General features: G+C 41.8%; 1 protein-coding gene across 7 annotated transcripts in view; it reads left to right on the top strand.

Annotated features, from left to right (window-relative positions):
- Positions 1-653: 653 nt before the first annotated feature.
- Positions 654-23143, top strand: part of CTNND1 (catenin delta 1) — a 47972-nt gene continuing 25482 nt past the window's right edge. For 5 of the 7 annotated variants that reach the window (XM_081238656.1, XM_081238660.1, XM_081238661.1 and 2 more), the window contains exon 1: positions 654-872. The gene's annotated coding sequence lies outside the window, so the exon portion shown is untranslated. Of the gene's footprint in view, positions 873-3628; positions 3698-9128; positions 9183-23143 lie in introns of all 7 variants that reach the window. The other 2 variants (XM_081238658.1, XM_081238657.1) reach the window with 2 other exon arrangements.

Raw genomic sequence — 23143 nt, forward strand, 5'->3', positions numbered from 1 at the left:
TCCTCAACAGCCTAGTGGATTCAGCTTCCTTCTAGTTGAAAGTATAGACACTGAAAATTGTTAACAAGTCCAAGCATTAGGTTTTCTAATTAACTCTAATGCATTTAAACCAAAACAATAAAATTGAGTTTACCTCAGATATCCCCTACCGTCCCAATCAACACACTGTAGTCCTGTTTCTAGCATTTCACGCTCCTTCCCTTCCTGTCTTCCTTTGGGGAAATGCTTTGGGGTAGAAAGCAACAAACCAAATAGCAGCAGGCAAATAAAATCAGCTCTTTTTTGCTTCCCCACCCGGAAAGGAAGGAGGGAGCAAGAACCCTACCATCAAAGAGAACCGAGGTTCTTAGGCATGCCATTCTAAAAACCCCTTATTCCTTCAGCCCCCTTCCCCGACCCCTCCCAGCTCTGCAGTAATTCCTCAGAGATTATATAGGTCTCCACTTTAAATATAAATATATATATAAAACTTCCCCCTGTCTCTTTTTCTCCTCCTCTTGCTCTCCCCCACCTTTTTTAATTTCCTATAATAAAGTTTCCTATTGGATAAAATCAGCTCCCTGATTTATGCCCGGCTCCTATTGGAAGTTCTCAGGGGCTGACATCACTTAGGAAAGCGAGGGGGTAGGGCTGCCAGATCAGTTTGTCACCACCCAGGCTCCCTAGCCTTTGGCTGGGTGCAACTTCCATTTTAGGTGTTGGATCTGAGAGAAAAAAAAGAGGGAGAGAGAGAAAGAAGAGCAGGAAAGATCCTGAAAGGAGGAAGAGGTGGCGAAAAATCAACAACCTTGCTGGATTTGTCTTTCTCAGAACATTGACGAAGCCTTGGTTTTCTTTCTTAAAGGACTGGTTTTTAGAAGTCCACATTTGAGGTGTGTGCCTTTTTAAAAAATATGTGTATAGACGGGTAAAGGAGGATAAGCCAAGTTGAATTTTTGTCTTACGGTAACCAAGGGAATTTAAAAACGAGAGGGTCTGTTATGCTGACGGGTAACTTTTAAGCAGTTAATTTTCTTTCTACTTATTTCGGGGAATTTTGGTATTTTATCATATTTAAAGCAAAGTAAAATATTCAACACCCAGAAACAAACTTCTGGTCTCTCTAATATAGGGAGATGAATAGATTCAGGGGGGTGAGAGCAATTCCATAAATTTACATTTTGGTGTGTTCTTTGATTTTATGTATTTTTTTCTAGGTTAGGCTAACAAACTTCTGTTTTCAGAGCCCAAACCAAAAGTTGGTTTTTTTGGCATGTTGCGTGTGGGTTGGGAAAGGAATTTGTCCGGGTCGGAAGCTAGTTACACAGATGGTTCTTCATATGTTTCAAAACTTTTTTTTCCTCCCTTTTATCATTAGATTTGTGGAAGTGGAAAGTTGCAGGGAGCTTTGCAGCTTAAATGGTGATATTTTTTCCCATAGAGAGTTTGAACGGCCCAGATCGGTTTCAGCCCTGCTGTTCCTGGGTGGATCCTTCTTTTACTTTTCCAGGTGTGGTGGGTAGGAGGCTCATTCTCCTTCTAGACTTAGCTTCCCCGCTTTGCCTTATAAAAGAAAATAAATGGATCCTTGGTAACTGAATTGCCATCCCCTTACTTCTAAAACTACCTTTGCTAGCAAAGATTTGTGGAGGTATTGTATGTTCAGTCTGCATATAGGATAACGTTTGGTTTATGTGCTTAAAAGGAATAAGGCAGTTCTAATCATGCTTTTTAGTTCACCTGAGTAAAGTGGCACATGTGAAAATATTTTCAGCTTTGTGCTCTCTGAAAGGGCCTTGGATTAAAATAAGGTTAGGCTAAGAGTAAAACACTTACACGAACTTTAGTGTTTAGGATGCATTTGAGAAAGCACAAGGGAAATTCTTATTTTTAAACCAAACTGAAAGTTGTTTTTTGGAGGTGAGTTTTTTATTTGGTTAATTTGCCGTGAAATCAGAAGTCTTTAAGATCTGAAGGCCCATGACTGCTTTCATGTATTTAATTTTAAGATTTGTTTTTGTTTTGCAAACACATTCTTGTAAAAATACTGATGCTAGATAACCATATAACCAACTCATCAGTGGCTGAAAACTGCATGTTCTCTTCCTTCTCCCTTTGAAAATGCGAATCATTTGAATTTTAGAACTGCAATAGATACTGCCCTAATTGTAACAAGATGGGCCTTAATATGTAAGCTGCTCATTAACTTTAAACTGTATGTATCTATAATAATCCTCTGATTTTGTACCCCCCACCCCTTAATTCTTTTTAGACTAGAACACTTCCTTGAATTTCTTTTCCAGACATGAGTATTTCTTGAAAGCTGATTTCATTCTTGTGAGATTGTGGCTTCAGAGGAAATGGAACTTTGTTCCTTCTTTTAATGTAATTTATGCAAGGGCTACAGTAAGATTTTAATGTCTGGATCTCCTAATTATAGCAAGTGCAGTTAAAAAGAAAGAAAAAGGGCAATGTGTACAGTTTGTTGGGCTGTAGTTCTTATTTCATTTCCAAATTTTCAAATGCTCTTTCTGCCTTGACCCCAGCCTAGGGGTTTCTTGGTGGATCTTTGGAGGATTGGTCATGTTGCTACCAGAGTGTCAGTTTCCCACTCAGCCTTTAGGGGGAGGGATGAGGGAATCTGAAGAAGGAGTACAAAGGCAGTTTGAAAATAGGTTCTGGATGACTGAGTGGTGGTGGTTTGGGTCCAGCTTTAAATGCTGGGCTTTGTGTAGCTGCAGTGAACATCCTAGTTAACTAGCGTCCAGGACTATTTCACGAACTGAGGCATTGTTTTGACTGGTGTGGACTATTAGAGCCTTTTGGATGATAAGATGGAAGATTTGTCTTTTACCTCACCTCTACTAGTTCTTCCCGGAAATAGAATACGGGGTGTGAATAAGTAAATCTTTTATTTTTTGTTTTGCTCCCCATTTTGGTTTTGGGGTAAAAAAAAGACAAGTAAGTAAGAGTTGTGCAGATTTTTCTTTCCTTGTCTGAGTCCTATGTGCTGTTGGTTTCTTTGTTGTATGACTAAGGTATGGTATGTTCCAGGTGGGGGCCTCCTTTGGGTGCCTAGAGTCCTAGTGCCTTTCTTAGGGTTCCAGTTATGGAGAGTTAGAGGGGTTAGAACATGTTCTTTCAGCTAGGATAAAAATGGGGACTATTGGAAATCTTAAAAATAAAACAAAAAGCTCCAAGTAATTGCAATTCAGCCTTGGGTTTATGAGGTAGTTGCTCTCTAGGGATGAGTGAGAGAGGATGGATGCAAATAAATTAAGCATAGATCACTATTCAATTGGAATAGCAAAATGATTAGCTCTGTAATAATTTATTGCTTTCTATTTTGGTACCTGGTGGTCCCCTGTTAATAACTGCCCACCCTCCCTCCCCCACCCCGCTCCTTGTTTTTTTACTGAGTGCTAAGCATTTTGCATAAACTATTGTATTTACTTAATTTCCTACAACAACTTTTTGTTTGTTTGTTTTTTGGTTTATTTTTTGTTTTTTAAGGAATTTGAGCCTCAGAGAAGCTGAGGTTTGCTGAAAATTTCAGTGCTTGTAAGTGGCCAAGGCCAGGATTAAACCCTGGTCTGACTAACTACAAAGTTAGTGGACTTAACCACTAAAATACTGCCATTCTCCACAGAGAATAGAAACAAGAGCCAGAACTAAAATGAGCCCTTGCTAGAGGCAGGATTGTTTCATCTTGCTGAAGGTCAATGCTCATTTAGATTTCCAGCCCCCTCCGTGTTAGAGTAATGCACGTAAAAAAACCCATTTTCCATAAAGCCTGTGGGGAGGTGGGGCGCTAGATATGTTAGAATGGATATTATTTCAATCTTTGGAACAGGAGTCTTTCCATATGCACACCATTGCCCTCCTCTAATTTCTTAAACTTACTGGAAATGTCTCAAACTTCATTTGATTGTCAGTGAAATTTCTTCTTCCAGAGAATTTTCTGTCATGTGGTTTGGAATGATATTGCCAACTTGCAGGGAGAGGTTTGTAGCAGGTAGTTCAAACAATGTTTATCACACTGTATTAAAATTGCCTATTTGTTTTTTGAATTTATTTTTTATACAGCAGGTTCTTATTAGTTATCTTTTTTATACATATTAGCGTATATATTGTCAATCTCAATCTCCCAGTTCATCCCACCCCCCTCCCCCCACTTTCCTCCTTTGGTGTCCATACATTTGTTCTCTACATCTGTCTCTATTAAATTATCTATTTATTTTTGTCTTTCCTTCTGCACTGACCTCCTTGAGTGTAGGTACTGTTTTACCTCTGTATCCTCTTAGCACCTATCTTAGTGGATATATTGAGGTGCTCAGTAAGCTTTGGTTAAATAGGCACTATGGGAATCAGTGAGGGACTTTTGTGGGGAAGGCTGAAAGGAAGTTGAAATAGGAAGCAATTCAACAAAGATTAATAAAATTGCAATGTAATTTTGAAACTTTAGTCTGTAGTTTCAACCTTTTACACATCTCCCACCTTCCCTTTTTTTTTGCGGTACGCGGGCCTCTCACTGTTGTGGCCTCTCGCATTGCGGAGCACAGGCTCCGGACGTGCAGGCTCAGCGGCCATGGCTCACGGGCCCAGCCGCTCCGCGGCATGTGGGATCTTCCCAGACCGGGGCACGAACCCGTGTCCCCTGCAATGGCAAGCGGACTCTCAACCACTGCGCCACCAGGGAAGCCCCACCTTCCATTTTTAAATAAAGTTTCTGGAAATAATTGGAAGATTAAAATTTTAATTTCTCTTTAATCCTGTTTTCTTTCTGGGAAGACGGTACAAATAACAGTGTAAAAAGTAAGGGTCCGGGACTTCCCTGGTGGCACAGTGGTTAAGAATCCGCCTGCCAGTGCAGGTAACACGGGTTCGAGCCCTCGTCCAGGAAGATCCCACATGCCGCAGAGCAACTAAGCCCGTGCGCCACAACTACTGAGCCTGTGCTCTAGAGCCCGCAAATCACAACTACTGAGCCTGTGTGTCACAACTACTGAAACCCGTGTGCCTAGAGCCTGTGCTCCACAACAAGAGAAGCCACTGCAGTTAGAAGCCCAAGCACCCCAACAGAGTAGCCCCTGCTCGCCGCAACTAGAGAAAGCCTGCGTGCAGCAACGAAGACCTAACGCAGCCAAAAATAAATAAATAAATAAATTTTTAAAAAAAGAAAAAAGTAAGGGTCCTAGTCAGTTCATTTCATACTATAGGCAGCTGTTAACTTTAACCACTGAAACCTTAAATGCAGCCATTTTCTTGGGGAGAGGAACTCGTTACCCAGAACATATTAGGGCAGCAGCAGGGAAATATTGCTTTCAGCCATGTTGGAAGTGAATGGTTTTTATACTTGGTAATAAAAACAAAAAGCTTGTGAACATAGTTTTGAACATTAGTGCTTCAAAGAAAGTATGTTTGGATATCATTGTACTTTTTTCACTGCTTTCACTGTGAAACTTCAGGAGATTTTGTTCACAAAGTGGGAAGTTCATGAGTTTAAGAACCCAAATTAATTTTCATGGGAAATTTGGAATAATAGTAACAAGAAATTTGCCTAAAGGAACAAGCCATAGGTTATCAGTATGTGATTTCATGTTCTCTTCCCTTGCAAAAGGGGTTAAATGCTTTGAGAAGCTGAAATAGGGATTGCTCTGCCTAAATGCAGCTGCCTCCAAGGTTTGCAATAGAGGGCTTTGATATAGCCTGGCAGGGAGATTGTGAAGGCGGGGAAGAAAAACTGTTCTGGTTAGAACTAACAAGTGGGATATAAGGGTATGGATTGATTTGTATTTAGTTCTATTGTATAATGTATTTTTAGAAGTAGTTTTTTCCCACTAAGTCTACTTGGAATTGCATGTTACTGATTATTAAATATTAAATATTGAGAACGGGGCCCACATTTACTATTCTGGTTCAGGGACAGTGTTCCCCATTTTTAAGGCCATTTCCTCTCCAGTGAGTCCTTAAGCCTATCTGGAGTGGTGTGGGCAACTTATTTTATTTTTTTAAATTTTATTTATTTATTTTTGGCTGCGTTGGGTCTTCGTTGCTGTACGCAGGCTTTCTCTAGTTGAGGCGAGCGGGGTCTACGCTTTATTGCAGTGCGTGGGCTTCTCATTGCGGTGGCTTCTCTTGTTACGGAGCATGGGCTCTAGGCGCGCGGGCTTCAGTAGTTGTGGCACGTGGGCTCAGTAGTTGTTGTTCGTGGGCTCTAGAGCACAGGCTCGGTAGTTGTGGCGCATGGGCTTAGTTGCTCCGTGGCATGTGGAATCTTCCCGGAAGAGGGCTCGAACCCGTGTCCTCTTCATTGGCAGGCCGACTCTTAACCACTGCACCACCAGCGAAGTCCCGGTGTGGGCAATTTAAATCAGGCATGTAGTGGGAACATTATAAGGATCCAGAGTTTTCTTAAAGCCTTCTTTGATGGCTAACAGATAATTTGGGCATCACTTTCACAAAACTTGTGCCATTGTGTGATGATAAAAGAGACTTTAACTTTTTATTTTGAAAACATTTCAAGCTTACAGAAAAGTTGGAAGAGTAGCACAATAACTCCTATATACCTTTCATTCACCTTGACACCAATTGTTAAAATTTTGCCACAAATGCTTAATTATTCTGTATTTTTTGATCAATATGCTGACTAAACAGGGAATTTCCAATCTCAGTGTTCCATAAATGTAGAGAGGCAAGGCAGCTTTGCATGGTTAAGAGCATGGATGCCGGAGCCAGACTGCCTGGGTTCAAATCTTCTACCACTTAACTAGCCAAGTAACCTTGGGAAAATTGTTTAATTGCTCTGTGCCTTGATCTCCTTGTTTGTAAAATAAGGACAATAATATTAACCATCTCATAGGATTGTTGTGATGATAAAGTGACTTAATACGTGCAAAATTCATAAGATGTTGCCCAGCTCGTGGGAGCACCTTGTGTTTGCTATTAGAATGGATACTTTAAGTGAACTCAAACATCATTTGTCTGTTGGACTAAGTTCCCTATAAGGTGTCTTAAAACCCGAGACTCTATGGTGGATATAGATGCTTATATTACAGAATAAATGGGCATCCTGGATGGATAGGCTAACTTTTTTTCTTTAATGGGGAAAAAAGTGCCTTTAGCAATAGGCAGGTTTGGGGAGTTACATGGGCAGGGTTGTCCAAAATATGGGTGCTAGGGGAATGGATAACCCTTAATAAAGTAAAATAAGGTGTGAATGAGGGAAGAGAAGCTGGTGGCAAAGCTTGAAGCTCTTGCAGTAATTTCTTAGGAGACTTGGATACTTTAGGGGAAAAAACAGCAGTGTAAGTTTCTCCCACCTTTTTGCATCTACAAGAGACAGAACTCTAGCACCCAAGGATAAACTTCCTTTAATTTTGGCAGAGAATGGGTTGAAAAAGCTCTCTTTGGGTTTATTATTCTTGACTTTGAACCAGATTCTTTTCCTTGCCGTCTCACTTGTCCAACCAGGATTTTGTAGGATAACGTTAGTGTTGAATGTACAGGAAACAGTTACATAGCAATGACGGCAGTTTTTTTTTTTTTTTTTTTTTTTTTTTTTTTTTTTTTACTATGTCTTTCTTGAAATAAACCTCCCTTTTTTATGTTCAGGAAACATCATTTTCTATTTTCAACCTTTATTTAAACTGAGACTTGTAGAAATTTTGAGTTCATCAGTGCTTCCTATGAGAGGTGTGCCTCTAAGAAAAAGGTCTGCTCTTCTATGTGGAAAAGCTAAACTGTGGCCTGTGGGAAATACATATGTGTTAGATGCAGCCTTGCCTGGAAACTTTTGGTTTCTTCCAGCCTAAGATTTTCCTTCTTTTTTTCCTTCCCTCATACTAAATAACCCGTGAAACTAGTGTTCTGAATAGTATTTAAACTTAATTTCTATTGGCACTCCGTAGCTTCCTATCATAACTCCTTCACCCAGCTCTCCATATTTTTTTTAAACCCCCATTTCCCTCTACTGATTCTCCTACATTTTCTTCTTTTCATTTGCTTTCCCCTTTTTATTTGGTGTCTCCCTTTGTCTTTTTGCCTCCCCTGTCTTTTTTCCCCTTAGATTGGTGGTCTTCATGGGCATCACTTTGCCTCACTGACACGTAATATGGAAGAAATTTCTTTTTTTTTAGATTTATTTATTCATTCATTTATTTTTGGCTGCATTGGGTCTTTGTTGCTGAGCGCAGGCTTTCTCTAGTTGTGGCGAGTGGGGGCTACTCTTCGTTGCGGTGCACGGGCTTCTTATTGCTGTGGCTTCTCTTGTTGCAGAGCACGGGCTCTAGGTGTGCGGGCTTCAGTAGTTGTGGCATATGGGCTCAGTAGTTGTGGCTCATGGGCTCTAGAGCGCAGGCTCAGTAGTTGTGGTGCATGGGCTTAGTTGCTCCGCAGCATTTGGGATCTTCCCGGACCAGGGCTCGAACCCGTGTCTCCTGCATTGGCAGGCAGATTCTTAACCACTGTGCCACCAGGGAAGTCCTGGAAGAAATTTCTAGTTCTTAAAATAGAATAACTTGTACTCATGTGGTGAAGGTTCAAGTATTAGGATACTGCTTTTGGTTTATTTCAATTAGGTCTAGATTAGGATTAATTGTTATGATTCAAGAAGATTGATTTCTTCTAGTAATTAAGATTAGGTTTTATTTTTTCGATTTTCAAATCTCATCCACATTTACTAATTAATTACTCATTTTGGTTCAGTTGACAGTAGAGCAAAAGATACTTACTTTTCCCAAAGTAAATTGTCAATTTTGTGTGTGCTTCCCATGTTTTATATTGAAATGTGGTCTCATATTGAGAGGTCTCTTTGTGGAGTGAAAAGATTTTTGTTTTAGGGAGCTTATATTTGAAAAACCAAAATGTATGCTGGTGGTTGAGGTTATGAGACATTGTTATAGAAACTAAGTCAACTTCTCAGTACTTTTATCAAGGCTCCTACAGTTGCCATTTCATTGCAAGTGAAGTAAATCTCATAGAAATAAAGTAGCTGGTGTATATTCAGTACACTTTTAAAAACAGAGTGGTCTATTTTAAAGGAGAAATGGGTGCCAATCTGATTTCTTTCCATTGTTTCTTTGTTGGAATGGGGGAAGTTCTGTAACCTCTCTGTTGTTCTCTTCTCTGTTGACTACTTTGTAAACCAGGGCAGAATTGGCCATTTGAATGTCTACCCCGCTGAACATCAGCCAAATCTGCAGGTAAGGCTACTGGAGACCCCAATTGATGGGCCTAAGGTCACAATTAGAAAAAATGTGTAGAAAGAAAAATGAAATAATACTGATATATTTTTCTAAAATTTAACTTTTTGTTTTCATTAAAAAAGTAAAACATCTTCATTCGTTCATTCAAAAGAAATTTGAGAGCCTGCTGTACACCAAATAGACCTCACAGAGCTTACAGTCTAGTTGGAAGAGATAGATATTAAGTAAGCAAGTAAATATATAGTAAGTCAGAGTGTGATAACACTATTGAGAAAAAAATAAAGCAGAATATGTAGGGTGGTGAATAAGAAGCGCAAGGGTGGGAGTGAGGTTGTTTAATACAGAGTGGTCAGGGAGGGCCTCACTTACAAGGTATGTTTGAAAGAGACTTAAGAAATTAGAGTGAAGTCACATAGATATGGGTACAAAGTGCAAAGGCCCTGAGGCTGGTTGTTACCAGCAAGCAAGAGAGATGGGGGCAGTGTACGTGTTCAGAGAGGTCAGATGGGTGTGTGTTGGAGATCAGGGGGGGCACAGTGTAGGACCACCTCCTGCGCTATATGGTACCAAGAAAAGTCTCCTCACTTCAGACCCCAGAGACAACAGCTGTTAACGATTTTTTTTTTTTTTTTTTTTGCGGTACCCGGGCCTCACTGTTGTGGCCTCTCCCGTTGTGGAGCACAGGCTCCGGACGCGCAGGCTCAGCGGCCATGGCTCACGGGCCCAGCCGCTCTGCGGCATGTGGGATCTTCCCGGACCGCGGCACGAACCCGTGTCCCCTGCATCGGGAGGCAGACTCTCAACCACTGCGCCACCAGGGAAGCCCTGTTAACGACTTTTCTGTGTAGGCTTTGTAAGGAGTTGAGGGAACACCTGGCCCAGCCTCCATCTTTGTCCCATTGCAGAAGTTGCATGTGAGCATAGTCAGCACGTAATTTGCAAAGTAGCAGAATTTGCATAGGTTGATGACCCTTGTCTTGGAGAATGATAAAAGTAAGGCAGCTACTTAGAATAAGCCTGTATGTGTTTAGGACGTGAGATCAAAATTTTCTTCCCTAGAGAAATCTATTTCTCCACCTTCTCACCTACAGATTCAAGTTTCTACGAGTAGTAGAAGTGACAGCCTCCTTTCTGAGTACATTGAGTTTCCTTTTGACATTTGTTGATTTGGTTTATGACCACATATTATGCCTACCCCGCTTATCTGCTGCTTTTCGTTTTGCTCATTAGACCCCAAAGCCCCTGCTTCCCCGCAGCCCTAATCATGGGGATTAAATGGCTTCAGGTACCATTTTATAGGCCACCGTATCCATATTTCTGTCTTGCACATCAGGGGACATGATCAATCCTGATAACTAACTGTATGTCCCTTTTCCCTTCCTATATGTGTGTTTAAGCAGGAATGGTTGTTAAAGCATATTGCTGAACCGTTTGGCCTGGTTGGGTTTGGTGGGATTGAAGAAGAAGCACCACCTGTTTAGTGATTGATGTTCTGTGTCAACCCCATAATGGAAAGTAAAAGGATATTTGATTACCAGAGTAGCTGTGTCTTGAATCACCCATTCTTCCTTTCCCTCTCAAGATTTCTGCTTTAGCTAGCCTGTCCTTCAGTGAAAGAATTTCTCTGTCTCTCTCTGTTTGGAGTTTAGCCCTAGAACTTGACCTGGTTACCCTCTATTCTTCTCTTTGATTAGAACTATCTAGTTGTCATTCTGTTACTTAATATCATCCTTGGGCCATGACCTCAATCAGGAAACATTTCCCCCCCTTCTATCCGCTTCTCCTTTGGTCAGGTAACTGTATATCATCTTGCAGGAAATACTCTAGGCAATCAGGTTCCCCCCAATTTTGAAGTTGTTTTAAATAACTGCTTGATGTGTATTACTTCAGCATTTATAGATGTTTGTAGTTGTCTTGCGAGTATGTCTTTTCAATGCCATTCTTCTTTCCTAAGTCTTCAGTGACATGCTTCTTTGTGGAAATATTTCTCTTTATGCCTCTTTTAAAAACATCTTGCTACTCACTTGCCCTTACTCAAACCAGAAGTTAGTGACTTGGATAAGTGTCAGAGGTAACACATGAATCCAGAGTTTCTGGTTACTTCTATTGTCAACTGGGCTAAAATTATCTGGGGTCTTGAATGCTAGATTTAGGACTTCGGACTTCTTTGGGGATGGAATGTGGAACAGTCTTTGAAAATGTGGCACAGCTCTTTGTTCCTTGGAGGAAAGTTAAACTGAGTCATTTAAAAAACAACTGGGTTTACAAATTGCTGCTCACATTGTCTTCACAACAGTTGCAGGTTACATGGTGGCACATTTTAGATTATTAATAACTCGTATTACTCTTAAATATGTACATATGTGACACAACATGCATGTAGTATGAAATTATTTCTTATATTGGCTACTAGATGAACATTGAATCCTAGAATTGTGTATAGTTTCATTTTTATAAAAATATTTAATAAGATTTGGTTGGATTTTCATATTATTAAATAAAAATTCCAGCTCTGTATGTTAAATTAAAAAAACAAAATAGTTGGGTTGTCCAGTCTTCAGTGTAAATAGGGATGTCCACCACTGTAGCAACTCAGGATTCTAAAGTGAGACAGTTCTTCCTTTTAGATTCTGAGTCTAGAATATAGCATTTAGGATTGTGTCATTGTGGCCATTTATATATTTAAATCCATGCTTTCAAATCCAGACTGAATAATGAGCTGTCTGCTGAATAGTAAAGCAGGTCCAAATAATGTATTTTATAACTAATGCCCTTTTTGGGAGAGGAATGTGGTGGTCAGAAGGTTGTCAGGGATAGGCCAGTGCGGTGGTTCCCAATAGCTGACTCTCAGAATCACTTTGAGGGCTTTTTGCAAACATGTATTCTGAGGCATTCTCTCCAGAATTTGAGGTATGAGGGATGGGGAGGTAGATTTGGGAGACTGTATTTTTTAAAAAGCTTCCCAGGTGATTCTGATCACTTAGGCTTGAGGACCACAAAATCTGAACATTTGAGTTAAGCTACATATCTATATGATTTCTCAGATGGGTGGTTATTTACTTAGTATAAGGAGTAGAGAAGAATAGTTCATGGTAGTAGACACGGTAAGAAGGTGGCTAATTTGAAGTTTTCTACCTCTGTATCCCGTATTGTTTTGGAATTACAGATGTCACCGCCTGATTTGGGGATTCTGCCAGCACTTAGTATGGAATTGAGGACTTGCCTCTGAGGGGGAAGGGAAACTTTTAGACCATATCTCCATTTCCCCTCTCCATTTTGAAATTGTGGAACAAATTCAGGAGAGGATGTTAACATTGAAACTCAGCTGGACAATTTGTTTAAAACTCGACAGGAAGGGCCAATGTTACTTCCTGTCTGAAAAGGAAGTGCTGGCTTCCTTCCCTTCCTCCTTGGCTAATGCTGGTCAACTTAGAATATGGGTGGGGGAGGGGCTGATCACATTAATACTTCAGCTGGCTGTCCATTCCATGGGAAATAGGGTTATCATCCATGTTCAGTAGCACAAGCATTTGCTCCCTTCTTTCCTTGCTTGAAACATGGTGATGGGTGCTGTGTGGGCTCCTGTCTCCTTGCCCTTATGTGATAGCCCTGTGCTAGGTTTGGCTGTTGCAGTCCAGGAAGGCTTCCAATCTCCCAGACATTTTACATTCAACCTTATACCTCCCCTGTATTCCCTGACATTTGAAAATACATCAAGGAGTTGTAGGGAAGAAACTGAAATCCATTTGACACTGAGGGGTAGGTTGTGGGAAGGAGAACATAATTGGGCAGAGGGGAGTGGATGACAAAAGTTTCTTATTTTAAATTGAGCCAAGAAAGCATTCCTTCCAAGTGGGGCCAGTTGGCACTCTTCCTGCTATTTTAGTTCTGGCTTCTCCTTCCTACTGGCCAATTGTATTACGTGTTTGATGTGAGTTTGAACTGTGGTCTCTGGGGTTGGGGGGAGGGAGAGTGGTGGAAACAGCTGGTGCCTTCATCAAGCTATCTCAATTATGCTGCTTTTCAGGGTGTTTAGGGGGAGGGTGGTAGAGGAATTGGATGTGTGTTAGCAGAGTCCTAGCAACTCTCAGTAGTGGGGTTGGATTCTTGGGCATTCTTAATGCTCTGTGGGATGTTGGCTAGTTGGAATGTAGCAAAACCTTTTCCCAATCACATTCTTTTCTCTGCCTCCCCTCCCTCCAGTTCTTTCAGCTTTGGGCCTGACTTGGAGAGAAAGGGGTATGTGGGAAGTTATATAGCAAAACAGATTCATACTTTTCTAACCATTGAGTATTCAGCTTAAGTCTTGGGCCCTTCCATTGACTTTCTCCTTACTCATTTGTTATTCCTTTGGTTGGGTTTTCTAAATGTCTGCAAACAGCCAGAGATACAAGTAGACCAGGGCTTTTGATGAAGTTGTGCTGAATTGCGATCAGTTGGCTATACTGGTCTCCTTCCCTCCTTCCCATCATGGGTTTCTATATTTCTGAGTCAGCATGCAGTCTGTCTCACCTACTCAATTTGAGGCAGAAAACCTGCAGAGCATCCTTTTGGAGTAGCAGAAGCAGCATTGCTACAGGTGTGTCCAGTTCTGTCTGGAGTGTGTCTTTTATAACCCTCTTTTTTTTTTTTTTTTTTTTTTTTGCGATACGCGGGCCTCTCACTGTTGTGGCCTCTTCTGTTGTGGAGCGCAGGCTCAGCGGCCACGGCTCACGGGCCCAGCCGCTCTGCGGCATGTGGGATCTTCCCGGACCAGGGCACGAACCCATGTCCCCTGCATCAGCAGGCCGACTCTCAACCACTGCGCCACCAGGGAAGCCCTCTTTTTTTTTTTTTTTTTAAAGAATCTCAGAAAACTCTTCTACTCTACTATTTTTATCTGCTTTTTATATAATCATCTCACACAGTAGTACTTAATTGACTGATTTATTTGGCCTGGGCTATGAATAAGGGAGAATTGGATAAGAATACCAACAATTGTAACTAATTTTTAAAATTATTCTTGAGTGAAAAAGGGAGTTAGTCCGATTTAGTGCTAGGTCAGAGATCTCTAACTTTTTTGTGTGTGTACTTCAGTGATAGAGTTTGCAGTGGCTAGGACCTGCTGTTAAGTTCTGTTCTAAAATGTAGTGTTGCTAAATATTCTTTTTTCTATCCAGTTCTAGAATGGCTGACTATTGTGTATGTACCTGCCCCATTTCCTTCCATCTGGTTATATCATAGCCAGATATGGACTAATTCCTTCTAGTTGTGCTGTTTTAGACTTATCTCCTTTTGCATCAGCATGTACTATCCGAATCAGGCTTCAGCACAGAGTACTTCTAGCGATCCAAGAAGAAGGGGAAAGGAGTGTAGGAGAAAGGGAGGAGAAAAGATGAGAAATGATAGTGTATTACTAGTTAGTCGCCTGGAATGTCCCTCTGGTTTGAGAACTCTGTGCTGAGCCTTATACTATGCTTTATGCAAGAATTGAGCCCTGGGGGCAAAGGGTGTTGTTTTGGATTTCAAGAATCTTTGGCTAAATAGAGCTTGACTTCTATCTGCATCTTTGCTTCTAAAGTTTAGCGCTAACGTCCAGTGGACTTGTTTAAGATAACAGAAAAATGTATCATTTATCCCATTCTTGGTGTCAGCTGTGGACCCTTACTAGGAAGGGAGGCTTTCTTTTCTGAAGAGGTTCCAAATCTACAGCCCCTGATCCACTCCAGGGGGAGTAGTGAGCAGGAAAAGCTGTTGTGTTGACTTTTTTTGCTGCAAGAACTACTGTGCAATTCCTAGTGGGCCTCCTTTCATTCCCTAGGGAAGTAGAGAACTTTGCTCCTAGCATCTGCTGATACCTATTCTGCCTCTTTGTAGGGTGGAGTCTGCTGCCTTTGTTTGTTCTATTTGGGGCCTCTTAAAAAATCAGCTTTATGCTTGTGGGGAAAAGAGTTTGAAAGACTTTGAAAACAGCAGAAATGGGTGATAGAGAAGTTGACAGAGGATGTGTCCTAAAGTAGTTTTTCCAGGTGGGAATATTCCATTGACTGAATTCAGGTTGGTTATCAGATTGCCATGATGAAGCTGTCTATGAGATGTATCACACGTAGCTGAGCTGCGTATAATACCAGTTTTAAGATCCGCAGCCTCCAAAGTGAAGAAACTAGCTAAATAGGAATCTTGAAAATCCCCTCAGCCCCTCTGAACCCTTAGGTCTTCACACAGTATCTTTCTGCTGATTCTTAAAGGCCTGAGCTTTGTCCTATGTAGTGTTGGCTTGGGGCAGGGAGGAGGGTTGTTTTCCCTGAACATGATAAGGAATTGAGCAGGGCAAAGTGGGAGCTCTGGCTGGTGATTGGTAGACAGGATGCCCTGGAATGCAGTTGGCTTGAAGCCCAGAATCCAGCACTTTGTATTTGTTTGTTTCTGGGAGACTGTGGTCTGGTGCTACTGTGACAGGAAGCGAGAAAGCTGGGAGTGGGGGAATGGAGAGGGGCGATGTCTTTGTGGTTCTCCTGTGAAATCTCTTTGTCCCTGGAGAGCAGCCCTGCTACAGGGCTCTACTGAGAAGAGAGCAGCCTTTGTGTGTCTAATGGGTCTCAGAGCATCTAGCTACTCCGAGGGATTAGGGAGTGTGAATTCTGACTGTGGCCTTTTGCGTTTTAGCACTTGAGTTATATAAATGGCTTCGATCTCTTAGTATTGGGGATCTCACTGACTTTTATGTGTGCTACTATTATTTATAGATCTCTAGGATTTAATTAAGAAAGGAATTTTTAGAAGGAGATAGATGTTTATTTATATTATGTTTATTCACTGTGGCTATTGCAGATACCTTGTTGAGTCTGAAAGGGATAGAGAGAAACAGGCAATGCCGGGGCCCTACATTTTAGGTCTCGTTCTTCCAGTTGACATCTTACTACGTACAGAGCTGGAGAAACCTACCCATTTTTTATTTTAGTATTGAGAGGTACTGGCAATTCTCTGTTTGCGCTTAACTAGGGAATGGTTGGTAGTTTCCTAGGATTTTTTTTTCCCCTCTGTCTAGACTGAAATAGCACCTGTAGCACTCTCTGTCCCCGCCCCCCCCACCCCCTCCCACCCGCCTTTGCCTCTTGTTTTGTGTTTTCCCTGCCCTCCATTCCAGCTGTGAAACAGGCATCTCTTCTCACTTTGTGGATTGGGTGGCTGAGTCCTCAGCTTCTTGCCAGGCTGGCTAGTCCCTGAGCACACACACAAGCCGGCCTTTGATTACCCAGGAGGACAGCTGCCCTAGAGGCAGATTGCTAACATACCACTAGAACAATCCCTCCCCTCTGTTCTGATGCTGGCTAGCACAGTCTTTCCTGCTTCTAGTTCCTTGTGTTTCCCACCCCACCTCTGATCTGATCTTTGCTTTTGGTTTAGTGAGATGTCACGTTAAAAATGAGAGTAGGGATATTTGTGATTAGATTTCTTTCTTGAGCTGTGATTAGAGAATGTGGCAAGTAGTCAGATTTCTATAGCGGGCCTTTCAGTGGAAAAGCAGGTGATTGTGTACCAAGTAATACTATTACTTTTGCTCCTCTCACCTTTTCTCCTGAGTTCTTTTCCCTTTTAAAATGGGAAATCTAAGGTATTTCTCAATTCTGGCTATTCTTCTCCACAATTGAGTGAGGTCTTGCTCTTTAAAATGAAGGCAATACCCAAAGGTCTAGGTGCTTCCACCTCATCCTTTCTCACTCCCCTCCCCTCCTCCCCCCAAAGTTTACTTTTGGTCACCTTCTCTATTTGAGTTAGAATGACTTTTAACCACAGGAAGCACAGAAAGTTCATACTCATTTCACTCTATCAAGGAGAAGGAACATGGACTTGGAGTAGAAGAGATGCGTTTCTACCACTTACTAGTTATATGATGACCTTGAGCAGGATAGTGAATACGTTTTTTTTATTAATTAAATTTAATTAATTTATTTTTGGCTGCATTGGGTCTTTGTTGCTGCACACAGGCTTTCTCTAGTTGTGGCATGCGGGCTTCTCATTGCAGTGGCTTCTCTTGTTGCAGAGCACTGGCTCTAGGCACAGGGGCTTCATTAGTTGTGGCATGCGGGCTCAGTAGTTGTGGCGCATGGGCTTAGTTGCTCCGCGTCATGTGGGATCTTCCCGGACCAGGGCTTGAGCCTGTGTCCCCTGCATTGGCAGGCGGATTCGTAACCACTGCGCCACCAGGGAAGCCAGTACTTCTGATGCACAGTTTACTCATCTGTAAAAGGGGCCAACATTACCTCAGAGGTTGTTGGGAAGAGTATCTGTGATAATTTATAGAGGGAGGTCAGTAATTAATGACTCACAACTTTTCTCCCCCTGTAAGGTCAGATTTTCTTCTTTTAGATAGGAAGAAGAAACATTTCCGTCAGCTATCTGCCCTGAGCTGAAACAGGACCTTCATATTTCCTATGATTTCTTCATAGACTCACACCTTCTCTCTCTTGCTTGTCTCAAAAGGGAGGCATACTCTAAACCTAATGGAAGGGGTGTCTTGTTGCTCTTTTCAGGGCTCAGGGCTTTCTTAGGAAGCTGGACTGTAAATATGATTCAGTTACATGCTTTCACCTTTTCCAAGTCATCTTCAAATGATGGGCAGAGAGATGGTGGGAATGCCAGAGATAGAAAGTTAGGAGGTTTGGTGAGAAGCTGCCACTTTAAGAGGACTGTGAGCTCAAACAGTTGGGTGGCCTCTAGTAAACCTTAAGGTCAAGCTTTTTTTCCATGAATTTTTTTCCTCTAGCCTAGGGTAGGGAAGAGTGTAAGGTGTCCTAGTTAATTTTAGGATTCCTCTTTTATGACACGAGAGTTAAACAGTACTGTTCCACTTTGACTAGACTTTTTCTAATTTCCCATTGTATGCCTGACCTCCTCTCTTTTCCCCTCCTTTTGTAGAATGGAGAAAGGCATTTGGCCTCTCCCCTTCCTCCAGTCTGACACCTCCCTCTGTTTTTTGCCCCTCCTTCTTATCTTTGTTTCCTTATTGGCCTCTCCCTAAAGCTCTGCTTTCTCCTTATAAGGCTGTGTGAGGTGCCTTTGGCAGGGTTGCAACAGGGATACAGGTAAGTAACTTGATGTTTCTCAGACGCTCAGGATTGAGAGAAAATTCAGTGTTATCTGTCCCAGTGGAAGGCCTTGGAGAGGCACGTGGGTGGTGGGGGAGGAGAAGGAGGTGGCCTGGCCTGAGAGATCAGAAGGACTTGTTAGACCAGTCCTGTGTGTGTGTCACACACGCTCCAGAGAGAAGCAGGTTTTGTTTCTTTCCATACCCTTTCAGTCCTGGGCCCCCTCAGGAGCTGAGAGCCACACCCTTCCTTTGCTTCAAAGCCAGTCTAGCATTTAGACATTTTAGTATCTTATGGTTTGGGGGGTTCCCAGAATACTCGGGAGGGGAAAAGAGAGCAAGAAGAATGTTCCATCTGGTTTCTGAATTTAGGGTCAAGATGGTGGAGGTGATTTTTTTTTTTTTTTTCCTTTTAAAGTCACAGTAAAAACTTTAAATCCTGACGGGTAACTAGAATGTTTAAGGTGTCCTAGTGACCTATAGAGATTGCTAGCTCAGCCGCCTTTTAACCAGGAGTATTTCTTTAAAAAAAAAAAAAACAACCAAAAAAAACCTTTCATATATTTATTTTCCCTTTTTTTCTCTGAAACTCCAATGAGATAGAATGATCACTCTTTCCTAAGAGGAGGGGATTTGCCAGAGACTCCCTTAATTCATCAGGTTTGTGTTGGACACAGTGAGACCTAGGCCTTCCTTGTAAAACAGACTCCTTCAGTCAGCCCTTTGAGTGCTCTTAAGTGGAGAAGCTGAGCCTATCATAAAGCAGATCCCCAGGGAAGCACAGCAACTGCTAAGCACCTAAGACAATGCCATTTCTGGAATGTCAGTTTTGTAATTCTGAGAAGTGCCCAGTTGACATGAGACTGTGAAGTGAGCAGAGTCCTTTCTCCATCTTATTGCAAGTCACGTTCAGAGACTTGGGGTTAGTGTGGGAGTGAGTTTTTCCAGCAGGGAGAAATATGAGAATTGTTCTGACTGAGCTTTGAATTGTTCTAAGCTTTGGATGGTGGAACATCAAGTGGTGGGTGGAGTACTAAGACTTTGGACTTTGGTAAAGCACTCTGATAAGAAGCCATAGAAAAACTATTGACAAAATACATTCCTTTTGATTTAAAAATAACGTGCCACTTTTCTCCGTGTGTGGTTGAACAGCATTAATTGCTTTGAACTTGGGGCAAATGCCAGTTAAGGCAAACAAATGCCTTTTCTGTGTTTGGAAGACCTACCTTTTTGGGTTTGAATGTTATGTAATACAGTTCTGTAGTGTTACAGGTGCTATATTTTATTGATTGGTATTCTTTAAGAGAAGGCTCAGTGTGCTTTTTAAAAAAACAGTTTGAAATCCCTAGGGTGATGTAGAAGAGGAATTTTGCTTATCATTGCATTTAGAGGGAAGGGATAACTTTATGACATTGGTTTTGATTTCATAATGAAGAAATAGAAAGAAGGGAAGAGGGCTGCATTTGGACCTGGCTCTACAGAAGATAACACTTCTTTCCTAAGAACCCAAAGACTATTTCACGGGGTTTAGAGTTCTCCATCTGAAGACAAATAATTTTTCTGCTTTCCGCAGAGGCTTATATGCCTGATTCTGGTCATCTCTTTGGATATACTTATCTGAAGTGCATGGAGTTGGGAGAGAAGTTCAGAGTTACCCAGCCTATAGTTTTACATATATTAGCCCATTAAAGCTAAACTCTGAAAAGTAATAAAAAGTAAAACTTACGGGGGTTATTTATAACTTCTCCAAGGTCTCACAATTTGTTTTTGGCAGAGCCAGGACTTGAACTCCCGGTCTTTTGACCCCTGGCCTGGAGTTTAATTTTTTTTTTTTTTTTTTTTTCCCTTTAAGAGTGTGAAGGATTCCTGTAGTTTACAGAGCTACAGTAAGTGGGAGAGGGGAACATGTGGAGATGTGTGGTTTATTCGAAAGCCCTAACAACACGACCAAAACTCTAGTCTCTTGTGTTAACTGTTTGTTATAGTATTGTATTGGTAGCAGTAGCTTTCTGTGCGTCAAGACATTTTCTAAGTACTTTCCATGGATTGTCTCGTTCAATCCTCACAACCACCCTATGTATTTTATTTTCCCCATTTTACAGAAAAGAAACCTGAGGATTAGAGAGATTTGCCCAAAGTCATATAGCTAAGAAGCAATGGAGCTGGGACTTGAACGCAATCCAAAGTTTATGTTCTTAACCTCTAAAAATTATAATTTCAAATTATATTTCTATGGCCAGTTTACAGTAGAACAAGTCATTGTGGGGATTGTGCTATTGGCAAGTGACTTTCTTCTTTTCCCCTTTTACCTGGTTGGCATTGTCAAACTGTTTGGTCTTTCTGGGTATTTGATTTAATTCAGCTTCTTCTGGTTCAGAATTCTTACAGAAGAGATTGAATATTTACTGTTGTCATTGCTTGAACGTGGGAGCCTTGTTGTAGACTCATAGGTCTATAGGACCTATGGCTTGTTTAGAGTAAAACCAGGGCTTCTCTGGTGGCACAGTGGTTAAGAATCCGCCTGCCAATGCAGGGGACACAGGTTTGATCCCTGGTCTGGGAAGATCCCACATGCCGTGGAGCACCTAAGCCCATGTGCCACAACTACTGAGCCTGCGCTCTAGAGCCTGTGAGCCACAGCTACCTAGCCCTCGTGCCACAACTACTGAAGCCCGCACGCTGCAACTACTGAAGCCCATGCGCCTAGAGCCCGTGCTCTGCAACAGGAGAAGCCACCGCAACGAGAAGCCCGCGCACCGCAGCAAAGAGTAGCCCCTGCTCACTGCAACTAGAGAAAGCCTGCACATAGCAACAAAGACCCAAATGCAGCCAAAAATAAAAAATAAATAAAATAAATTTATTTTTTTGAAAAAAGAGTAAAACCAGTTACTCTGAGAAAATCTAGTGTTAGGGGAATTGCAAGGTTCACTTGTTCACTTTGCTCCTCTCCCTCACCTTGGCAATTCCTTGATGATCTTTTTTTAATTTTTTTAATTTTTTGGCTGTGCAGCTCGGCTTCCAGGATCTTGGTTCCCTGACCAGGGATTGAACCTGGGACCACGACAGTGAAAGCCCCAAGTCCTAACCACTGGACCACCAGGGAATTCCCGATGAACTTTTTTTAAGTGAGAACAAGTGTAATCCATTGAAAATAATAAGTGGCCAACCTGTAAAGATGTTGGCCTGTAGTCTTAAGGGTTTCCTGATTCTAACTGCCAAAATCAGTTAATGGTTTGCAGATTCTGGTCTATAGTATAATTTTCTTATGATGTGTATGTTTGGCACGGAGAAGACTCTCAAGTCTCTGAGTTGTGAGGTGGTGTACTGTATATCTTGCCCAACTGCTTCGTTCTCTTCCCCCACATATGCTTTCTTTTTCCTCCCATTTACTTCTTTTCTCCCACCTATTTCTTATTTGTAGACATTATGGATAACCCTTCAACCTATAGATAAATGGAAACTTTTTCTTTTCCCTTTTTCCTGTGATGTTTGGGTAGAAAGCTCTTAAGAGTTGTCGGAGAGAGGTGCTGGACTGTCCATTTTATATTGGACTTAAGTTCAAAATTTGCTATTAACTGAGACCTTGGGTAATTTCTACACCTATAGCCTGTTTTCTCATTTGCAGTAAAACTTCCTTAGAGTTGCTGTAAGGATTGCCAGGATAATAAATGTAAAACATTCAGTAATTGCTAGTTCTTTTCACCTTCCCTTTCTCCTTAGTAATAAACTGCTGAGGCCTCATACAGGGAATCGAGAGCTCATTATAGCAGATGTGTAGTTCTGTGATAACTGCCAGGCACTTAGAGAAGCACCCTATGTCCCAGAAACACTGGTCTAGGTGGGACCTCCTGGTAAATAGTGTTGGAGTAGGGAAACCAGCCTCCTCCTCTCGTTAGAACCTAGTTATGCACCTGATCCAGTTAATTTCGTCTACTAGTTCACCGAATAGTTTTGGGCTGAGGCATTACTATTAAGTAATGTAATTGGAAGATAGAAACTAACTCTTGAAACAACTTAATACGTCACATTTGTATAGCATTAAATTCTCAGCCGATCCTTACAGCAACTCTGAGTTAGACGGGGCCGGTGGTATTGGCTTCTTAGAGATGAGAACGTGGCAGTGACTTACTGCCGTTGTTGGCTCGTGGCAGAGCCAGGACTGGGACCTGTCTTCTGAGTCCAGTTCTGTCCTACAGAGCTCTGCTTCTGCCATCTTTCAGGCAGAAAACTTCCCCCATGCTGTTAGTCCTAGGAATCTGATCTTCTTTTTCTTGACTTTTCTGCCTTCTTCTCCAAATTAGAGCCAGGTGGTCAGCTTTTAAAGCCACGAAGATGGGAGAAGCTGATGTTTTTCCAGATATTGCTTCCCGACCAAGAGCCCTGGATAGAGGCCCTACTACCCTTCCTAACTCCCTGTATTGTATTAGCTAAAGTTGTGGGGGCAGAAAGTGGCAATTTTATGGAAGGGTGACAGTTTCTCTGTGCAACAGGGAGCGTTGGCACTGTATGCCTGATAGTAGTGGTAGTTTGGGCTTTTATTAGCAAAGATTACAGGGCAGAGACTGCCAGAGTGCTAACTACAGTTCAGACAGACCCTGTTGAAACCCAGAACTGGAAGAATCTCCCCAGCTCCGGGTCCTCTTAGTGTGGAAGGTTCATAGGTCATTGTACATAGCAGATGAGGGCAAGTGCAAATGAAGTAATAGAGGTGAAAAGGGAGCAATATTCAAAAAGAAAAAATAAGGCTACTTACTAAAGACCTTTGAGTGACCTGTTGGAACGTAGGGTGGGAATTGAGCGAGTGACAGTGGGCTTTGGACCTAAAGGAAGAACAGGAGTTGATAAGTGACTGCGGGAGCCCAGAGCCTGGGTAGGAGGACTTTGGAAAAAA

Source organism: Mesoplodon bidens (assembly GCF_964165515.1).
Source record: "Mesoplodon bidens genome assembly, chromosome: 7".
Classification (NCBI taxonomy): domain Eukaryota; kingdom Metazoa; phylum Chordata; class Mammalia; order Artiodactyla; family Ziphiidae; genus Mesoplodon; species Mesoplodon bidens.